At 32.6% G+C, this 8318-nt stretch overlaps 2 non-coding genes across 2 annotated transcripts; both read right to left on the bottom strand.

The window, feature by feature from the left end:
* Positions 1-7761: 7761 nt before the first annotated feature.
* Positions 7762-7870, bottom strand: LOC117281476 (small nucleolar RNA Z103). Its single transcript, XR_004512110.1, has one exon. It is a non-coding gene; the product is annotated as a small nucleolar RNA Z103 (small nucleolar RNA).
* A 109-nt stretch (positions 7871-7979) lies between these two features.
* LOC117281475 (small nucleolar RNA Z103) lies at positions 7980-8086 on the bottom strand. Its single transcript, XR_004512109.1, has one exon. It is a non-coding gene; the product is annotated as a small nucleolar RNA Z103 (small nucleolar RNA).
* Between the last annotated feature and the right edge of the window lie 232 nt (positions 8087-8318).

Below are 8318 nucleotides of genomic sequence, written 5' to 3'. Positions count from 1 at the left end.
CTCACCCCCATCTCACCCCCAGAAACCCCCGAGGACATGACCTTACTCTACCATCCTAGACCAGAGCCACTATACCTATGACATACTACGGAATATCACTAACACAGAAAAGAACCCAAACTAGAAGATAACAAGTAGCAACTACAAGTACGCTAATAATATGCTTAAACTAATGCTAACCAAATTGCCACAATTTAACTATCACAAAGAGAGAGACAGGAAAGCGGGAGGTACTAACTCCCGATGGAAAGAACCTGGAGATATGACTTGGTGCACTCCTGAGGCCACAGAATTTGTCGTGCGTCCTTCCAACTCTCACCAACCTTTGCATACACCAGTCGGTGATGCTCCGCTCTGCTTGCCCGTACGCCTCGCGCTCGTCTCGGCAACCGCAACTAGTTCCCTGAAAACCCACACAAAACCACCACGAAACCAATATGGGGGGGGGGGCTATCAACCTGTCGCGGGGGTGAACCTGGACAGACGCGAAAAGGGAGGGACAACAAGGGAGGTCGATGACCAGAGATCGTTGGCGGGTCTGCTAGGGTTTCAGGACATAAATTTGGGCAAAAGAAGGGTTGGGGAAACGAGTAGCAGGGAAAGAGAGACGTGCTTAGGGGGATAAGAGAGAAGAAGGAAGAGAAGGGAAGAAAGACAAGAGTGGCGATTGGGGTCGCTGGCCAAAAATTATCGATGGGGAAACAGAGGAAAGAGAGAGAAGGGGTGGGGAAGAGAGAGGAGAGAGGGAGGGACGGAAGGAGAGAGGATGACCTACATGTGGTTGCCGGCACCGACGGACACGCCGGTGGAATTACAGTAGATAGAAGAGAGAGAACTAGCGGGGAGAGAGAAAATGCGATGAGAGAGAAAGAGCCGCTGTTTTCAGAAAAATATCATTCAAAATAATTAAACCAAAAAAAATAAATAAATGAATTCTAGTTTTCTCTATAAAATTATTACTTGGGAAGAAGAACAATTAACCTCAAAAAGTTGAATTTCTTCGTCTAGTGAAAAATCAGCCAACTCATTTAGCTTTGCTAGTATCTCCAGCGGCTTGCCACTTCTTCATTGTTCTATATTTTTTCTATTATGATTTTAATTATGTTATATAATCCAATGTATAAATTTTCTCATCGTACTTCAAATGACACTTTCTCATCGAAAATTCAAATAAATCTTATCTATCTATTTTTATAATAATTATTTTTAACTTTTTTTGTGAGTAAAACTATTTACTCGTTACTTGAAATTCATTTATTGTTCAATATTTTTTCATTTTTAATTTTATTAAGAATTCAATTATGTGATATTATATCTTACTATTTAAAAGAATATTATTGACCGAAATTACATACAAAAATATGACTTAATAATAATTTTTAAAATTTAATCAAATAGAATCTAACAAATAGATTTTCCTTTTAATAGTGTGTAAATACTCTCTTTTTCATATTGTACGCATATAAATTTTATTGGATTTAAATCCGTAAAATAATTGGGACTATATTTTAAATTCAAGATATATTAGTTCAAATAAATCTATTGGGCTAATATAATTGAATTAATTATAAGTTGAAGACATATTGATTAAATAAATAAGTCTTAATGCATTGGGCTGAAGTGATGAGCCCACTTCATTAAGCCCAAAATGTCATTTTTCTACATGCCGAGTTTGGTGCCACGTGTCAAATGACGTGGCACGCTAAGTCAAACGGAAGAGCCAATCGGATCATGCCACGCGTCAAAATGACAAGGCATGCGAAGTCACATTAAAAGGCCAATAAAATCATGCCATGTGTGCAAGTGACATGTTTTGGCCAATGAAATGCGGCCTTGTCATACCTCAATTTGATTGGTCGGAAAGAGTTTGTTTGTATCATAACTCTTCCCTCCCACAACTATAAATATCGGTGTTCGTAACCCAGAAAAGACACCAGAAGTTATAACAAGAAGACACAAGGGAGCTCGTGGATCAAATGCCACAATTCTCTGCAAACTGCAAGTGTTCAAGCATTCAAGCACTTCAACATAAATTTAAGTATACAAGATCAAGAACGAAGTCAAATCAAATACAAGGCGTTCAAGATCAAGGCTACTTGTTCGTGATAAAATTTGTGGCAATAATCAAAGTGTTCGCGACGAATAAATCAAATTCAAATTCAAGATCAAGTTCAAAGGCCCTTGAATTTATATTGAAAAAAGAAAAATGAGAGGATTCATAGAGATTGTACACTCATATTATTTGAAATCAAATACTACGATTGTTGCAATATTTTTCGGTCTTGATTTTATTTTCTTGACACAATTTATTGTCTACACATATAATATAGATTATAACTCTGTAACCAATGATCTATGACCAAATAATTGTATCTTAGGTTTAATATTTTTTACAACAAACACGTACATGAATGGAGTTAAATTACGTATTGTAACTTCCCAATTTAAAATAGAATAGGTTTCAGAATAAGCAAATTTCGATAAATATAAATTAATATTTCCTTAAAAAAGGCCAAATACATGCGCAACCCCTTAAAGTTGTCACCATTTTCCATTTAGACACTTAAACTGAACTTGTTACCTATTGGACACTCAAACTATTGGCGAAGTGTACCTATTGAACACAAAAAACTCATACCCACAAAAAAAACAAGCACGTGAAATCAAGCAATGTAACCAATAAAAGAAAACCACATCACTAAAAAAAATACACATTGGCTCTTCAGACCAGATCCACCACCTTGCTTTCTCTTATTTCCCTCATCACCTACTTGTTCATCTTCAGTCACCACACCAACAATAATCACCATAGAAAATCACTAACTTCATTAAAATTTAAACTAAAAATTAAAAAAGACAGCAGACTACAATCATACTTATAAAGAACACAAAATCAATCACCAAGTTGTTGCTTTGGATCTTCTAGTCAGGATGAGGATAATAAGGAATCAACAACACCCAGAAAGTCCACTACCCCCACTCCAAGACTTAGCTAAATATATGCAGATTGCAGAAAATTAATAGTTGCAATATATGTTTTTTGGCATGTTCGAAGAATATCAAGAGAGAAACAACGGTGCAATTTCTGGGTCATCACATTGATGACGGATTTCCCGATCACCACGATCCCGCTCCCCTCTTCGGAAGAAATAGAGGACATGCGAAGGGGTTAGAAAACCTTATATTCTAGTACTTAATAAAAATCTGATTTTGTAATTTTGATGTATCTTTGAAGTGAATCTGTACAAAAATCAGAATTATTAGGAGGAAGAGGAAGGAGAAAGTAGGAGAAAACAAGTATTTGAATAAAAAAGAGAAAAAAACTTTGCTTCAGTTATTAAAGGTTTCACGCGCGCAATTCATGGTGAGATTGATGAGTGATATATATATAAATATAGATATATAGATATATAATTTAAATTTATCAACGATATTTTTCGATTTTAATCTAAAAGTGCCAAGTGACTTTTTCTCAATACTATTTTAATTTCTATAGATTTGTCATATTATATTATATCTTTCTATTTAAAAGAATATTATTGACCAAAATTTAGACACAAAAATATGAATTAATAATTTTATTTTTAGAATTTAAGCAAATAGATTTTTTTTAATAATATTTAAATACTCTCCTTTCATATAGTATATATTATAACTCTGTAACCAATGACCTATGACCAAATAATTATATCTTAAATTTGATATTTTTATTACGAAAAATATGTGCATGAATAGAGTTATATTACATGTTGATAATTTTCCAATTTAAAATAGAATAGGTTTCAGAATAAGTAATTTTTAACATATAGTAATTACTACTTCCTAAAAAAATATTAAAAAGTATAATATAGATTTTTCCTACTCCTAAAAAATTTATTCAAGTATTATTTAAATTCATAAATAATATTTTTGAGAGTTAATACCCTTATATTACCTCTATAAATAAATATATTATTTAACATCTTATTTTGCTGCTTGAATTTATTTTAATTTTTAAAGGCACCAAATATTTAATATCTTAAGTAAATTTTATTTCATATTTTAACTTAATTATTATTTTTCTTAAAAAGAATACAAATATTTAAAAATTTGAATTTGAATTTAAAAATAATCAAATAACTTATTATTAACTAACCCAACTAATTTTATCCTAAAACTACCACATGTGCACTGCCACTTAAAATAATCCTAGGATATACCTTCCTTTATATATATATATATATATATATATATATATATATATATATATATATATATATATATATATATATATATATATATATATATATATATATATATATATATAGAATATAGCTTATATATACTCGACATTATTAAAATATTTAAAATTATTAATAATATTTTTAAGTATTATATAGTAAAATTTATAATATTTTGATTTAGTTATATATAATTAATTCATATGACTTTTTCTGGTTATGCCATATAACTAAATTGGTTATTAGTTAATAGTTAATTAGTTAGACATTACATGTCGCTAAGGCTGGCAACAGTGTTTTAAAAGGCGTGGGCGTAAGGCGAGACGTTTTACATATGCCTCAGCGGGGCGTAAGCCCCATAGGTATTTAATTTTTAATATTTTATAAAATAATATAATGACAGTTAATATTTATAAACAGGTAAAATTGCATAAAAATTGAAGAAAACTATATATATATGTGCTCCATCCCCACAAAAAACTAATCAAACAATCTATTATACGTTACTTACAAGCACAAGTAATTTGAATCTAAAAGAATAAAGTTTTCTATATGGAGAAATAAAAAGGATGATTAACCTACAATTTGAACTTTGGATTTGCTCCTATGAAGAAAAATGTAGTTCTCTTTGTATTTGTAAAAAAAAAAAATATTCGTTGCTTTTGGGAGATATTAGCAGACTAGCGGACAAGATAAAAAATTAAAAAAACTATGAATTAGAGTTTAAATTAATAAAAAAGGTCTTTACTTTTAAATTTAATACTTTTGAGTTCCTTTTTAAACCTTTTGAGTAATTACCAAACTAACTTTTGAGAATTTGGGTATTATATGAAGGATTAATTAAACAAATTTTGTTTTAATTTGAAAAAGTCTCTAGGGCTTACTTCTTACTAAAAAAACGCGCCCCATACGCCTCTTGAGACTTTCGCCCCACACCATCGCCCCGGGGCGTTTTTGGTACGCCTCGTCCCAGGGCTCGCCCTAGAAATGCCTTTTAAAACAGAGGTTGGCAAATGGGCCGGTCTAGGCCCGGGACCGTGGGCTAAATGAGCCAGGATCGTTTGGGCCGGTTTTAGTGGACCTGGGTCGGTCCTATACTTTGGGCCTGCCAGGCCCGAGACCATTTGGCCCGTCAGGGACCGGGACCGAACCGGTCCTTTAGCGAGCCAAACGGTCCCAACGGCTATATTTAAAAAAAAAAATTAAATATAGCCGTTGGGCTGTCAAAAATAGTTGTTGGCTATTTATAAAATAGCCATTTAACCCCCAACTTTGTTTTATTCCCAAACTTTTTATAATTATACTTTTTTCGTATTTTCAACTATAAATACCCCCTCATTCTTTCATTTTTTTTACAAAATCATCAATCTATCACAATCTCTCTCTAATTTTCTTCTATAATTGCTATTATTGATTAATTTATTGTAACAATTCGTGAAACAATTGTGAAGCTGGTGAATTGAAGTTTTCAACGATAATCAATTTTCAACAAGTTGTTCGTCAATTCGGTAAAATCGTTTCAACTCTTAAGTTTTAGTATTATGTTTTGTTTGTTTTATTTATTTTCTATTACGTTATTAATTAAGATGGCTTCCTTAAAAAAAACTTTTGGTAAAAATAAGGAAAAATTCAATAGTGACGAATCTAGTGCTCAAACTGTTCCTCCTCCACTGCCTCGGGCTCCCCGAACCAAACTCCATATTCGTCCTACACCTGCTATTCTTAATAACGATAATAGTTTATTACAATTTACTGAAAGTCAATTTTGCCATAATATTAGAGGTGGTGAACAATTAGACCATTAATTAATGAATGCTCTTTATTCTAATCCAACTATTAATGAAAATGATGACGGAAAAATAGATTTTGATAAACTCAACCGGATGATGATACACCAACTAGTCGTGCTCCTGATGTTAACCCAACTAGTGATAACCCTGCTAATCCCAATGATGCCCCATCTGATACTCCTGTTACTACCCCTACATTTTCTAGACAACCTAGCAAACGGACGAAAATATTTCCCGTTTGGCCATCTTTTACTCAACTAATTCCAAAAAATAAGGCTAAGTGTAAAAGAACATTTTCTAGACCAAATGTTCCAACTCCTTCTTCTTCTGATTCTCAGTCATCTAAAAGAACTGCGGGAATAAGAACACTTGGTGCTTGGGCGGGGTTTAAGGGTTCTCAAGGTTCTATTAGTAGTCATTTTTCACAACTAAATGAGCTTGAAATTTATTTGTCGCAAGAAATTGAGGAAGTGAATCCCGACTGCTCCTTTAATCTTTTGGAATGGTGGTAGGACAAAGAAAAACACTTTCCGATTATTTCAAGAATGACCCGAGATATTTTAACTATTCAAGCTTCAACAGTGGCATCAGAGAGCACTTTCAGTCAAGCAAGACTTCAACTTGGTGATTATAGAATGTCTATGAGAGAAGCTTGGAAAAATCAGTACTTTTCAGAAATTGGATCCGATCGAAAAAAAAAAATTTGGACTTGCTGAATCACAACCAGATGAAGACGAAGTTTACGAAAAAATGCTAGCTGAACTTGCGGAGGATGTTGCTTCGCCCTGAAGTGGCGATGACTAAACTACTTTTCCGCCACCACCAACGAAAATTCCTCCGGACGTCAATAGATTTTGAAGTTTGTAAGAGATACCATATAACTTGTATAAACAAAAATTAGTATCTATTATGTAACTTATATTTTATGATTAGCTTCTTTTTCTTCTCGACAGTGGTATTAGCACCTTGTTGTGCTCATTCCATAAAAGAATGAAGACTAAGAAAGATATTGCCATATTGTTTAATACTATAATAAAATTACACATTGCTTTGAATATCTCTTTACAATATTTTTGTCTTTAGACTTCAAATTTGAATTAAAAAATATTTAAAAATTTAAATCCCAATTCTATAATAAATTTTACAAGACATTGCCTTAAATATTATTTTTAACATCTTTTTGTCTCTAACTTCTATTTAATTTTTTGTCCCACTTAGCCCACAAACATGGACCGTTTAGCCCGGGACCAAACGGTCCCAGTCCTGATCCCATTTGGCTCGTTTAATTTGGGACCGGCACCATTTGGACCGGACCACTTAACCCGTTTAGGCCCAGGACTGGCCTAATTTTATTTTATTATTTTATAAATAATTAAATTCAAAAACAATAATAAATACTTGGCTTAAGCAGAGGATCCTTTTAATAATATATAAATATAGATAGATAATACAATGCGTTCCAATCGGTCTATTTTATTTCGCATTTTATTGTTTGTAGTAAGTAAACTACCTTCTAAGAAATTATGTTCTTACCACTGGGAGCAAACAATCTACCATATGCAAAAAGAAAAAGAGTCTTCATTGGGGCATCCTATCACTTCTGTTTGACTGTTTCTATTCCTAAATCAAACTATTAATCAGTCTAAAGTTCTAAACCCTAAATCAAGTGTTCTATTCCGAAATGATTTTGGAAATATAAAGACTTACAAAATACTACAATTAATCTATACAAAAATACAGAATAAATGGGTATGGATCAGAATATCTGGCTTGGATTTTCCCCCCAAAAGGAAGAAAATACATAAAAAGCGCTCAGTAATTTCAGCTTCGATCATCTGGGGAAATACTCATCATATCCATACCCAAATTCCAAAAAAAATCAATACAATTTTCAAATTCACACATGCGTATTTAGATATCAAAAGCGAAAACAAAAATATTTAAAAACATATGTAAAATTGAAAGGAGAATGGATCAGAATATCTGGCTTGGATTCTCTCCCGAAGGAAGAAAATACATAAAAAGCGCTCAGTAATTTCAGCTTCGATCATCTGGGGAAATACTCATCACTTCCATCTCCTTTACAAAATTTGTTTTATAATAAAGTAAGAAAATTCAGAACTTATTTTTACGCTAAAGTAATGAATCAAATGGTCAAAGATAATTCATATACCAAATCACAACTAATTAAATAAGAATAGCTGACCCTATTCACATAATATTCAACGGAGAAGAAACGGCGGCCGCTGAAGGGGAGGGGATGGGAACTAGGGGTAAGAGGGAGCCAATGAAGAAGAGAGTTTGTGTC

The sequence above is a fragment of the Nicotiana tomentosiformis genome, chromosome 2 (assembly GCF_000390325.3).
Source record: "Nicotiana tomentosiformis chromosome 2, ASM39032v3, whole genome shotgun sequence".
In the NCBI taxonomy this organism is placed as follows: Eukaryota; Viridiplantae; Streptophyta; class Magnoliopsida; order Solanales; family Solanaceae; genus Nicotiana; species Nicotiana tomentosiformis.
This window is presented reverse-complemented; position numbering and strand designations above follow the sequence as displayed.